The 13,630-nt window shown below is 44.0% G+C and overlaps 11 non-coding genes across 11 annotated transcripts; all 11 read right to left on the bottom strand.

The window, feature by feature from the left end:
• Positions 1 to 128: 128 nt before the first annotated feature.
• On the bottom strand, positions 129 to 201 carry Trnar-ucu (transfer RNA arginine (anticodon UCU)). The gene has a single exon. It is a non-coding gene; the product is annotated as a tRNA-Arg (tRNA).
• A 1,227-nt stretch (positions 202 to 1,428) lies between these two features.
• Positions 1,429 to 1,501, bottom strand: Trnar-ucu (transfer RNA arginine (anticodon UCU)). Its single transcript has one exon. It is a non-coding gene; the product is annotated as a tRNA-Arg (tRNA).
• A 1,227-nt stretch (positions 1,502 to 2,728) lies between these two features.
• Positions 2,729 to 2,801, bottom strand: Trnar-ucu (transfer RNA arginine (anticodon UCU)). The gene has a single exon. It is a non-coding gene; the product is annotated as a tRNA-Arg (tRNA).
• Positions 2,802 to 4,028: 1,227 nt separating this feature from the next.
• On the bottom strand, positions 4,029 to 4,101 carry Trnar-ucu (transfer RNA arginine (anticodon UCU)). Its single transcript has one exon. It is a non-coding gene; the product is annotated as a tRNA-Arg (tRNA).
• A 1,227-nt stretch (positions 4,102 to 5,328) lies between these two features.
• On the bottom strand, positions 5,329 to 5,401 carry Trnar-ucu (transfer RNA arginine (anticodon UCU)). The gene has a single exon. It is a non-coding gene; the product is annotated as a tRNA-Arg (tRNA).
• Positions 5,402 to 6,628: 1,227 nt separating this feature from the next.
• Positions 6,629 to 6,701, bottom strand: Trnar-ucu (transfer RNA arginine (anticodon UCU)). The gene has a single exon. It is a non-coding gene; the product is annotated as a tRNA-Arg (tRNA).
• Positions 6,702 to 7,928: 1,227 nt separating this feature from the next.
• On the bottom strand, positions 7,929 to 8,001 carry Trnar-ucu (transfer RNA arginine (anticodon UCU)). Its single transcript has one exon. It is a non-coding gene; the product is annotated as a tRNA-Arg (tRNA).
• A 1,227-nt stretch (positions 8,002 to 9,228) lies between these two features.
• Trnar-ucu (transfer RNA arginine (anticodon UCU)) lies at positions 9,229 to 9,301 on the bottom strand. The gene has a single exon. It is a non-coding gene; the product is annotated as a tRNA-Arg (tRNA).
• A 1,227-nt stretch (positions 9,302 to 10,528) lies between these two features.
• Trnar-ucu (transfer RNA arginine (anticodon UCU)) lies at positions 10,529 to 10,601 on the bottom strand. Its single transcript has one exon. It is a non-coding gene; the product is annotated as a tRNA-Arg (tRNA).
• Positions 10,602 to 11,828: 1,227 nt separating this feature from the next.
• Positions 11,829 to 11,901, bottom strand: Trnar-ucu (transfer RNA arginine (anticodon UCU)). Its single transcript has one exon. It is a non-coding gene; the product is annotated as a tRNA-Arg (tRNA).
• A 1,227-nt stretch (positions 11,902 to 13,128) lies between these two features.
• On the bottom strand, positions 13,129 to 13,201 carry Trnar-ucu (transfer RNA arginine (anticodon UCU)). The gene has a single exon. It is a non-coding gene; the product is annotated as a tRNA-Arg (tRNA).
• Between the last annotated feature and the right edge of the window lie 429 nt (positions 13,202 to 13,630).

Below are 13,630 nucleotides of genomic sequence, written 5' to 3'. Positions count from 1 at the left end.
GTGTGTGTAAGGTCAACATATTTAAGCATAGAACTGAGGTCACAACAATTTTCACCTTTTGAAGACGCTTGTGGTTACCCATATGTCAATACCCATCTCGTGATCGGCACATATTTTTAAAAATTGCCCGTCCCTTGTGGGGATCGAACCCACGACCTTTGGATTAGAAGTCCAACGCGCTATCCTCTGCGCCAAAGGGACACTGTCCAAGCGACGGGCTCAGATGTCAGAGATTCTGCAAGACATGACCCGTGCTACAAGTCTCGCGTTACTTTTCTGATAGGCTTACTTTCATATTTCTCTGAAGCAATTACATCAAAGACTCATTATTTATGTAACAGACACGATACATCGCTCCGAATCGCTCTATTTACCATGGCCCTACTGATTGAAACACCTGCGTATTGACAGAGTTGCTCTGTACAATCGTAGTAACACAGTCCTGCTATTACATTCGCTCACGTGCGCTGCTTACAGATAAGTGGGAATTACGTTCTTTAGAACAGCATCCACTCACAAAGTGGTAAACGACACACTGGAAACACTGTATGATTAGTCACATTTTTTGACTTTGGTTGACTGCTGTGTCACAGCCGGTCCCCATCATATGTATACACTCCAACGGACGTGTGTGCCCTGTTAGCACATTTACCAGGAACGTTAGCTGCATCACCTCCCTGGCAATTTCATGCCGTCCTCGAAGCGTCAGCCATTGCTTGGTGACAGTGTGTTTCGATGAGACGTGGACAGATGATGCATCTCTCTCGCCGTCAGTTATAGGCGGGAATCATACTTAATGTAGTTTTCTGCAAGCGTCAGCGGAGCGTCAGACATCTCTGTCTGGTCTTCTCCCTTCATGTATCCAGCAAGCCCCCTCCTGACAGTCTCCAGTAAAAGCCCCCTGTGCTGAAGCGAAAATTGCCGCCGTTTCTATAGATACAGAGTGCCATTGTTTAATGGGAACAGTTAAGGACCCATAGTACAATATCTTGTTGTGAAACAGTCTACTTTTCTCACTTGTGGCAGAGGAAACTGAAACCCTCTCACCTTGGGCTGGAAGAATTAAAGATCATGACTGGGATTACGTACATTGACTCGTGAAGTAATACAAACTTATTTCACTCTTCATTGTATTTGCTTCTGTACAAAATGTGCGTTCTATTGCTATATTTCTATCTGTAGGTAAAAATTGGGCATTGAAAGAAAATTTGCGTGAACAGGCACGTGAAGATATGGTTCCGTTTGTACAGCATTTACACATAACAGCGTCATGGATAACAGATCTACGAGAATTTTGCTTGTGTGTGTAAGGTCAACATATTTAAGCATAGAACTGAGGTCACAACAATTTTCACCTTTTGAAGACGCTTGTGGTTACCCATATGTCAATACCCATCTCGTGATCGGCACATATTTTTAAAAATTGCCCGTCCCTTGTGGGGATCGAACCCACGACCTTTGGATTAGAAGTCCAACGCGCTATCCTCTGCGCCAAAGGGACACTGTCCAAGCGACGGGCTCAGATGTCAGAGATTCTGCAAGACATGACCCGTGCTACAAGTCTCGCGTTACTTTTCTGATAGGCTTACTTTCATATTTCTCTGAAGCAATTACATCAAAGACTCATTATTTATGTAACAGACACGATACATCGCTCCGAATCGCTCTATTTACCATGGCCCTACTGATTGAAACACCTGCGTATTGACAGAGTTGCTCTGTACAATCGTAGTAACACAGTCCTGCTATTACATTCGCTCACGTGCGCTGCTTACAGATAAGTGGGAATTACGTTCTTTAGAACAGCATCCACTCACAAAGTGGTAAACGACACACTGGAAACACTGTATGATTAGTCACATTTTTTGACTTTGGTTGACTGCTGTGTCACAGCCGGTCCCCATCATATGTATACACTCCAACGGACGTGTGTGCCCTGTTAGCACATTTACCAGGAACGTTAGCTGCATCACCTCCCTGGCAATTTCATGCCGTCCTCGAAGCGTCAGCCATTGCTTGGTGACAGTGTGTTTCGATGAGACGTGGACAGATGATGCATCTCTCTCGCCGTCAGTTATAGGCGGGAATCATACTTAATGTAGTTTTCTGCAAGCGTCAGCGGAGCGTCAGACATCTCTGTCTGGTCTTCTCCCTTCATGTATCCAGCAAGCCCCCTCCTGACAGTCTCCAGTAAAAGCCCCCTGTGCTGAAGCGAAAATTGCCGCCGTTTCTATAGATACAGAGTGCCATTGTTTAATGGGAACAGTTAAGGACCCATAGTACAATATCTTGTTGTGAAACAGTCTACTTTTCTCACTTGTGGCAGAGGAAACTGAAACCCTCTCACCTTGGGCTGGAAGAATTAAAGATCATGACTGGGATTACGTACATTGACTCGTGAAGTAATACAAACTTATTTCACTCTTCATTGTATTTGCTTCTGTACAAAATGTGCGTTCTATTGCTATATTTCTATCTGTAGGTAAAAATTGGGCATTGAAAGAAAATTTGCGTGAACAGGCACGTGAAGATATGGTTCCGTTTGTACAGCATTTACACATAACAGCGTCATGGATAACAGATCTACGAGAATTTTGCTTGTGTGTGTAAGGTCAACATATTTAAGCATAGAACTGAGGTCACAACAATTTTCACCTTTTGAAGACGCTTGTGGTTACCCATATGTCAATACCCATCTCGTGATCGGCACATATTTTTAAAAATTGCCCGTCCCTTGTGGGGATCGAACCCACGACCTTTGGATTAGAAGTCCAACGCGCTATCCTCTGCGCAAAAGGGACACTGTCCAAGCGACGGGCTCAGATGTCAGAGATTCTGCAAGACATGACCCGTGCTACAAGTCTCGCGTTACTTTTCTGATAGGCTTACTTTCATATTTCTCTGAAGCAATTACATCAAAGACTCATTATTTATGTAACAGACACGATACATCGCTCCGAATCGCTCTATTTACCATGGCCCTACTGATTGAAACACCTGCGTATTGACAGAGTTGCTCTGTACAATCGTAGTAACACAGTCCTGCTATTACATTCGCTCACGTGCGCTGCTTACAGATAAGTGGGAATTACGTTCTTTAGAACAGCATCCACTCACAAAGTGGTAAACGACACACTGGAAACACTGTATGATTAGTCACATTTTTTGACTTTGGTTGACTGCTGTGTCACAGCCGGTCCCCATCATATGTATACACTCCAACAGACGTGTGTGCCCTGTTAGCACATTTACCAGGAACGTTAGCTGCATCACCTCCCTGGCAATTTCATGCCGTCCTCGAAGCGTCAGCCATTGCTTGGTGACAGTGTGTTTCGATGAGACGTGGACAGATGATGCATCTCTCTCGCCGTCAGTTATAGGCGGGAATCATACTTAATGTAGTTTTCTGCAAGCGTCAGCGGAGTGTCAGACATCTCTGTCTGGTCTTCTCCCTTCATGTATCCAGCAAGCCCCCTCCTGACAGTCTCCAGTAAAAGCCCCCTGTGCTGAAGCGAAAATTGCCGCCGTTTCTATAGATACAGAGTGCCATTGTTTAATGGGAACAGTTAAGGACCCATAGTACAATATCTTGTTGTGAAACAGTCTACTTTTCTCACTTGTGGCAGAGGAAACTGAAACCCTCTCACCTTGGGCTGGAAGAATTAAAGATCATGACTGGGATTACGTACATTGACTCGTGAAGTAATACAAACTTATTTCACTCTTCATTGTATTTGCTTCTGTACAAAATGTGCGTTCTATTGCTATATTTCTATCTGTAGGTAAAAATTGGGCATTGAAAGAAAATTTGCGTGAACAGGCACGTGAAGATATGGTTCCGTTTGTACAGCATTTACACATAACAGCGTCATGGATAACAGATCTACGAGAATTTTGCTTGTGTGTGTAAGGTCAACATATTTAAGCATAGAACTGAGGTCACAACAATTTTCACCTTTTGAAGACGCTTGTGGTTACCCATATGTCAATACCCATCTCGTGATCGGCACATATTTTTAAAAATTGCCCGTCCCTTGTGGGGATCGAACCCACGACCTTTGGATTAGAAGTCCAACGCGCTATCCTCTGCGCCAAAGGGACACTGTCCAAGCGACGGGCTCAGATGTCAGAGATTCTGCAAGACATGACCCGTGCTACAAGTCTCGCGTTACTTTTCTGATAGGCTTACTTTCATATTTCTCTGAAGCAATTACATCAAAGACTCATTATTTATGTAACAGACACGATACATCGCTCCGAATCGCTCTATTTACCATGGCCCTACTGATTGAAACACCTGCGTATTGACAGAGTTGCTCTGTACAATCGTAGTAACACAGTCCTGCTATTACATTCGCTCACGTGCGCTGCTTACAGATAAGTGGGAATTACGTTCTTTAGAACAGCATCCACTCACAAAGTGGTAAACGACACACTGGAAACACTGTATGATTAGTCACATTTTTTGACTTTGGTTGACTGCTGTGTCACAGCCGGTCCCCATCATATGTATACACTCCAACGGACGTGTGTGCCCTGTTAGCACATTTACCAGGAACGTTAGCTGCATCACCTCCCTGGCAATTTCATGCCGTCCTCGAAGCGTCAGCCATTGCTTGGTGACAGTGTGTTTCGATGAGACGTGGACAGATGATGCATCTCTCTCGCCGTCAGTTATAGGCGGGAATCATACTTAATGTAGTTTTCTGCAAGCGTCAGCGGAGCGTCAGACATCTCTGTCTGGTCTTCTCCCTTCATGTATCCAGCAAGCCCCCTCCTGACAGTCTCCAGTAAAAGCCCCCTGTGCTGAAGCGAAAATTGCCGCCGTTTCTATAGATACAGAGTGCCATTGTTTAATGGGAACAGTTAAGGACCCATAGTACAATATCTTGTTGTGAAACAGTCTACTTTTCTCACTTGTGGCAGAGGAAACTGAAACCCTCTCACCTTGGGCTGGAAGAATTAAAGATCATGACTGGGATTACGTACATTGACTCGTGAAGTAATACAAACTTATTTCACTCTTCATTGTATTTGCTTCTGTACAAAATGTGCGTTCTATTGCTATATTTCTATCTGTAGGTAAAAATTGGGCATTGAAAGAAAATTTGCGTGAACAGGCACGTGAAGATATGGTTCCGTTTGTACAGCATTTACACATAACAGCGTCATGGATAACAGATCTACGAGAATTTTGCTTGTGTGTGTAAGGTCAACATATTTAAGCATAGAACTGAGGTCACAACAATTTTCACCTTTTGAAGACGCTTGTGGTTACCCATATGTCAATACCCATCTCGTGATCGGCACATATTTTTAAAAATTGCCCGTCCCTTGTGGGGATCGAACCCACGACCTTTGGATTAGAAGTCCAACGCGCTATCCTCTGCGCCAAAGGGACACTGTCCAAGCGACGGGCTCAGATGTCAGAGATTCTGCAAGACATGACCCGTGCTACAAGTCTCGCGTTACTTTTCTGATAGGCTTACTTTCATATTTCTCTGAAGCAATTACATCAAAGACTCATTATTTATGTAACAGACACGATACATCGCTCCGAATCGCTCTATTTACCATGGCCCTACTGATTGAAACACCTGCGTATTGACAGAATTGCTCTGTACAATCGTAGTAACACAGTCCTGCTATTACATTCGCTCACGTGCGCTGCTTACAGATAAGTGGGAATTACGTTCTTTAGAACAGCATCCACTCACAAAGTGGTAAACGACACACTGGAAACACTGTATGATTAGTCACATTTTTTGACTTTGGTTGACTGCTGTGTCACAGCCGGTCCCCATCATATGTATACACTCCAACGGACGTGTGTGCCCTGTTAGCACATTTACCAGGAACGTTAGCTGCATCACCTCCCTGGCAATTTCATGCCGTCCTCGAAGCGTCAGCCATTGCTTGGTGACAGTGTGTTTCGATGAGACGTGGACAGATGATGCATCTCTCTCGCCGTCAGTTATAGGCGGGAATCATACTTAATGTAGTTTTCTGCAAGCGTCAGCGGAGCGTCAGACATCTCTGTCTGGTCTTCTCCCTTCATGTATCCAGCAAGCCCCCTCCTGACAGTCTCCAGTAAAAGCCCCCTGTGCTGAAGCGAAAATTGCCGCCGTTTCTATAGATACAGAGTGCCATTGTTTAATGGGAACAGTTAAGGACCCATAGTACATTATCTTGTTGTGAAACAGTCTACTTTTCTCACTTGTGGCAGAGGAAACTGAAACCCTCTCACCTTGGGCTGGAAGAATTAAAGATCATGACTGGGATTACGTACATTGACTCGTGAAGTAATACAAACTTATTTCACTCTTCATTGTATTTGCTTCTGTACAAAATGTGCGTTCTATTGCTATATTTCTATCTGTAGGTAAAAATTGGGCATTGAAAGAAAATTTGCGTGAACAGGCACGTGAAGATATGGTTCCGTTTGTACAGCATTTACACATAACAGCGTCATGGATAACAGATCTACGAGAATTTTGCTTGTGTGTGTAAGGTCAACATATTTAAGCATAGAACTGAGGTCACAACAATTTTCACCTTTTGAAGACGCTTGTGGTTACCCATATGTCAATACCCATCTCGTGATCGGCACATATTTTTAAAAATTGCCCGTCCCTTGTGGGGATCGAACCCACGACCTTTGGATTAGAAGTCCAACGCGCTATCCTCTGCGCCAAAGGGACACTGTCCAAGCGACGGGCTCAGATGTCAGAGATTCTGCAAGACATGACCCGTGCTACAAGTCTCGCGTTACTTTTCTGATAGGCTTACTTTCATATTTCTCTGAAGCAATTACATCAAAGACTCATTATTTATGTAATAGACACGATACATCGCTCCGAATCGCTCTATTTACCATGGCCCTACTGATTGAAACACCTGCGTATTGACAGAGTTGCTCTGTACAATCGTAGTAACACAGTCCTGCTATTACATTCGCTCACGTGCGCTGCTTACAGATAAGTGGGAATTACGTTCTTTAGAACAGCATCCACTCACAAAGTGGTAAACGACACACTGGAAACACTGTATGATTAGTCACATTTTTTGACTTTGGTTGACTGCTGTGTCACAGCCGGTCCCCATCATATGTATACACTCCAACGGACGTGTGTGCCCTGTTAGCACATTTACCAGGAACGTTAGCTGCATCACCTCCCTGGCAATTTCATGCCGTCCTCGAAGCGTCAGCCATTGCTTGGTGACAGTGTGTTTCGATGAGACGTGGACAGATGATGCATCTCTCTCGCCGTCAGTTATAGGCGGGAATCATACTTAATGTAGTTTTCTGCAAGCGTCAGCGGAGCGTCAGACATCTCTGTCTGGTCTTCTCCCTTCATGTATCCAGCAAGCCCCCTCCTGACAGTCTCCAGTAAAAGCCCCCTGTGCTGAAGCGAAAATTGCCGCCGTTTCTATAGATACAGAGTGCCATTGTTTAATGGGAACAGTTAAGGACCCATAGTACAATATCTTGTTGTGAAACAGTCTACTTTTCTCACTTGTGGCAGAGGAAACTGAAACCCTCTCACCTTGGGCTGGAAGAATTAAAGATCATGACTGGGATTACGTACATTGACTCGTGAAGTAATACAAACTTATTTCACTCTTCATTGTATTTGCTTCTGTACAAAATGTGCGTTCTATTGCTATATTTCTATCTGTAGGTAAAAATTGGGCATTGAAAGAAAATTTGCGTGAACAGGCACGTGAAGATATGGTTCCGTTTGTACAGCATTTACACATAACAGCGTCATGGATAACAGATCTACGAGAATTTTGCTTGTGTGTGTAAGGTCAACATATTTAAGCATAGAACTGAGGTCACAACAATTTTCACCTTTTGAAGACGCTTGTGGTTACCCATATGTCAATACCCATCTCGTGATCGGCACATATTTTTAAAAATTGCCCGTCCCTTGTGGGGATCGAACCCACGACCTTTGGATTAGAAGTCCAACGCGCTATCCTCTGCGCCAAAGGGACACTGTCCAAGCGACGGGCTCAGATGTCAGAGATTCTGCAAGACATGACCCGTGCTACAAGTCTCGCGTTACTTTTCTGATAGGCTTACTTTCATATTTCTCTGAAGCAATTACATCAAAGACTCATTATTTATGTAACAGACACGATACATCGCTCCGAATCGCTCTATTTACCATGGCCCTACTGATTGAAACACCTGCGTATTGACAGAGTTGCTCTGTACAATCGTAGTAACACAGTCCTGCTATTACATTCGCTCACGTGCGCTGCTTACAGATAAGTGGGAATTACGTTCTTTAGAACAGCATCCACTCACAAAGTGGTAAACGACACACTGGAAACACTGTATGATTAGTCACATTTTTTGACTTTGGTTGACTGCTGTGTCACAGCCGGTCCCCATCATATGTATACACTCCAACGGACGTGTGTGCCCTGTTAGCACATTTACCAGGAACGTTAGCTGCATCACCTCCCTGGCAATTTCATGCCGTCCTCGAAGCGTCAGCCATTGCTTGGTGACAGTGTGTTTCGATGAGACGTGGACAGATGATGCATCTCTCTCGCCGTCAGTTATAGGCGGGAATCATACTTAATGTAGTTTTCTGCAAGCGTCAGCGGAGCGTCAGACATCTCTGTCTGGTCTTCTCCCTTCATGTATCCAGCAAGCCCCCTCCTGACAGTCTCCAGTAAAAGCCCCCTGTGCTGAAGCGAAAATTGCCGCCGTTTCTATAGATACAGAGTGCCATTGTTTAATGGGAACAGTTAAGGACCCATAGTACAATATCTTGTTGTGAAACAGTCTACTTTTCTCACTTGTGGCAGAGGAAACTGAAACCCTCTCACCTTGGGCTGGAAGAATTAAAGATCATGACTGGGATTACGTACATTGACTCGTGAAGTAATACAAACTTATTTCACTCTTCATTGTATTTGCTTCTGTACAAAATGTGCGTTCTATTGCTATATTTCTATCTGTAGGTAAAAATTGGGCATTGAAAGAAAATTTGCGTGAACAGGCACGTGAAGATATGGTTCCGTTTGTACAGCATTTACACATAACAGCGTCATGGATAACAGATCTACGAGAATTTTGCTTGTGTGTGTAAGGTCAACATATTTAAGCATAGAACTGAGGTCACAACAATTTTCACCTTTTGAAGACGCTTGTGGTTACCCATATGTCAATACCCATCTCGTGATCGGCACATATTTTTAAAAATTGCCCGTCCCTTGTGGGGATCGAACCCACGACCTTTGGATTAGAAGTCCAACGCGCTATCCTCTGCGCCAAAGGGACACTGTCCAAGCGACGGGCTCAGATGTCAGAGATTCTGCAAGACATGACCCGTGCTACAAGTCTCGCGTTACTTTTCTGATAGGCTTACTTTCATATTTCTCTGAAGCAATTACATCAAAGACTCATTATTTATGTAACAGACACGATACATCGCTCCGAATCGCTCTATTTACCATGGCCCTACTGATTGAAACACCTGCGTATTGACAGAGTTGCTCTGTACAATCGTAGTAACACAGTCCTGCTATTACATTCGCTCACGTGCGCTGCTTACAGATAAGTGGGAATTACGTTCTTTAGAACAGCATCCACTCACAAAGTGGTAAACGACACACTGGAAACACTGTATGATTAGTCACATTTTTTGACTTTGGTTGACTGCTGTGTCACAGCCGGTCCCCATCATATGTATACACTCCAACGGACGTGTGTGCCCTGTTAGCACATTTACCAGGAACGTTAGCTGCATCACCTCCCTGGCAATTTCATGCCGTCCTCGAAGCGTCAGCCATTGCTTGGTGACAGTGTGTTTCGATGAGACGTGGACAGATGATGCATCTCTCTCGCCGTCAGTTATAGGCGGGAATCATACTTAATGTAGTTTTCTGCAAGCGTCAGCGGAGCGTCAGACATCTCTGTCTGGTCTTCTCCCTTCATGTATCCAGCAAGCCCCCTCCTGACAGTCTCCAGTAAAAGCCCCCTGTGCTGAAGCGAAAATTGCCGCCGTTTCTATAGATACAGAGTGCCATTGTTTAATGGGAACAGTTAAGGACCCATAGTACAATATCTTGTTGTGAAACAGTCTACTTTTCTCACTTGTGGCAGAGGAAACTGAAACCCTCTCACCTTGGGCTGGAAGAATTAAAGATCATGACTGGGATTACGTACATTGACTCGTGAAGTAATACAAACTTATTTCACTCTTCATTGTATTTGCTTCTGTACAAAATGTGCGTTCTATTGCTATATTTCTATCTGTAGGTAAAAATTGGGCATTGAAAGAAAATTTGCGTGAACAGGCACGTGAAGATATGGTTCCGTTTGTACAGCATTTACACATAACAGCGTCATGGATAACAGATCTACGAGAATTTTGCTTGTGTGTGTAAGGTCAACATATTTAAGCATAGAACTGAGGTCACAACAATTTTCACCTTTTGAAGACGCTTGTGGTTACCCATATGTCAATACCCATCTCGTGATCGGCACATATTTTTAAAAATTGCCCGTCCCTTGTGGGGATCGAACCCACGACCTTTGGATTAGAAGTCCAACGCGCTATCCTCTGCGCCAAAGGGACACTGTCCAAGCGACGGGCTCAGATGTCAGAGATTCTGCAAGACATGACCCGTGCTACAAGTCTCGCGTTACTTTTCTGATAGGCTTACTTTCATATTTCTCTGAAGCAATTACATCAAAGACTCATTATTTATGTAACAGACACGATACATCGCTCCGAATCGCTCTATTTACCATGGCCCTACTGATTGAAACACCTGCGTATTGACAGAGTTGCTCTGTACAATCGTAGTAACACAGTCCTGCTATTACATTCGCTCACATGTGCTGCTTACAGATAAGTGGGAATTACGTTCTTTAGAACAGCATCCACTCACAAAGTGGTAAACGACACACTGGAAACACTGTATGATTAGTCACATTTTTTGACTTTGGTTGACTGCTGTGTCACAGCCGGTCCCCATCATATGTATACACTCCAACGGACGTGTGTGCCCTGTTAGCACATTTACCAGGAACGTTAGCTGCATCACCTCCCTGGCAATTTCATGCCGTCCTCGAAGCGTCAGCCATTGCTTGGTGACAGTGTGTTTCGATGAGACGTGGACAGATGATGCATCTCTCTCGCCGTCAGTTATAGGCGGGAATCATACTTAATGTAGTATTCTGCAAGCGTCAGCGGAGCGTCAGACATCTCTGTCTGGTCTTCTCCCTTCATGTATCCAGCAAGCCCCCTCCTGACAGTCTCCAGTAAAAGCCCCCTGTGCTGAAGCGAAAATTGCCGCCGTTTCTATAGATACAGAGTGCCATTGTTTAATGGGAACAGTTAAGGACCCATAGTACAATATCTTGTTGTGAAACAGTCTACTTTTCTCACTTGTGGCAGAGGAAACTGAAACCCTCTCACCTTGGGCTGGAAGAATTAAAGATCATGACTGGGATTACGTACATTGACTCGTGAAGTAATACAAACTTATTTCACTCTTCATTGTATTTGCTTCTGTACAAAATGTGCGTTCTATTGCTATATTTCTATCTGTAGGTAAAAATTGGGCATTGAAAGAAAATTTGCGTGAACAGGCACGTGAAGATATGGTTCCGTTTATACAGCATTTACACATAACAGCGTCATGGATAACAGATCTACGAGAATTTTGCTTGTGTGTGTAAGGTCAACATATTTAAGCATAGAACTGAGGTCACAACAATTTTCACCTTTTGAAGACGCTTGTGGTTACCCATATGTCAATACCCATCTCGTGATCGGCACATATTTTTAAAAATTGCCCGTCCCTTGTGGGGATCGAACCCACGACCTTTGGATTAGAAGTCCAACGCGCTATCCTCTGCGCCAAAGGGACACTGTCCAAGCGACGGGCTCAGATGTCAGAGATTCTGCAAGACATGACCCGTGCTACAAGTCTCGCGTTACTTTTCTGATAGGCTTACTTTCATATTTCTCTGAAGCAATTACATCAAAGACTCATTATTTATGTAACAGACACGATACATCGCTCCGAATCGCTCTATTTACCATGGCCCTACTGATTGAAACACCTGCGTATTGACAGAGTTGCTCTGTACAATCGTAGTAACACAGTCCTGCTATTACATTCGCTCACGTGCGCTGCTTACAGATAAGTGGGAATTACGTTCTTTAGAACAGCATCCACTCACAAAGTGGTAAACGACACACTGGAAACACTGTATGATTAGTCACATTTTTTGACTTTGGTTGACTGCTGTGTCACAGCCGGTCCCCATCATATGTATACACTCCAACGGACGTGTGTGCCCTGTTAGCACATTTACCAGGAACGTTAGCTGCATCACCTCCCTGGCAATTTCATGCCGTCCTCGAAGCGTCAGCCATTGCTTGGTGACAGTGTGTTTCGATGAGACGTGGACAGATGATGCATCTCTCTCGCCGTCAGTTATAGGCGGGAATCATACTTAATGTAGTTTTCTGCAAGCGTCAGCGGAGCGTCAGACATCTCTGTCTGGTCTTCTCCCTTCATGTATCCAGCAAGCCCCCTCCTGACAGTCTCCAGTAAAAGCCCCCTGTGCTGAAGCGAAAATTGCCGCCGTTTCTATAGATACAGAGTGCCATTGTTTAATGGGAACAGTTAAGGACCCATAGTACAATATCTTGTTGTGAAACAGTCTACTTTTCTCACTTGTGGCAGAGGAAACTGAAACCCTCTCACCTTGGGCTGGAAGAATTAAAGATCATGACTGGGATTACGTACATTGACTCGTGAAGTAATACAAACTTATTTCACTCTTCATTGTATTTGCTTCTGTACAAAATGTGCGTTCTATTGCTATATTTCTATCTGTAGGTAAAAATTGGGCATTGAAAGAAAATTTGCGTGAACAGGCACGTGAAGATATGGTTCCGTTTGTACAGCATTTACACATAACAGCGTCATGGATAACAGATCTACGAGAATTTTGCTTGTGTGTGTAAGGTCAACATATTTAAGCATAGAACTGAGGTCACAACAATTTTCACCTTTTGAAGACGCTTGTGGTTACCCATATGTCAATACCCATCTCGTGATCGGCACATATTTTTAAAAATTGCCCGTCCCTTGTGGGGATCGAACCCACGACCTTTGGATTAGAAGTCCAACGCGCTATCCTCTGCGCCAAAGGGACACTGTCCAAGCGACGGGCTCAGATGTCAGAGATTCTGCAAGACATGACCCGTGCTACAAGTCTCGCGTTACTTTTCTGATAGGCTTACTTTCATATTTCTCTGAAGCAATTACATCAAAGACTCATTATTTATGTAACAGACACGATACATCGCTCCGAATCGCTCTATTTACCATGGCCCTACTGATTGAAACACCTGCGTATTGACAGAGTTGCTCTGTACAATCGTAGTAACACAGTCCTGCTATTACATTCGCTCACGTGCGCTGCTTACAGATAAGTGGGAATTACGTTCTTTAGAACAGCATCCACTCACAAAGTGGTAAACGACACACTGGAAACACTGTATGATTAGTCACATTTTTTGACTTTGGTTGACTGCTGTGTCACAGCCGGTCCCCATCATATGTATACACTCCAACGGACGTG

This window comes from Schistocerca serialis, chromosome 1, assembly GCF_023864345.2.
Source record: "Schistocerca serialis cubense isolate TAMUIC-IGC-003099 chromosome 1, iqSchSeri2.2, whole genome shotgun sequence".
NCBI lineage: Eukaryota > Metazoa > Arthropoda > Insecta > Orthoptera > Acrididae > Schistocerca > Schistocerca serialis.
Note: the sequence above shows the minus strand (reverse complement) of the source record. Positions and strands in the feature narration are given on the sequence as shown.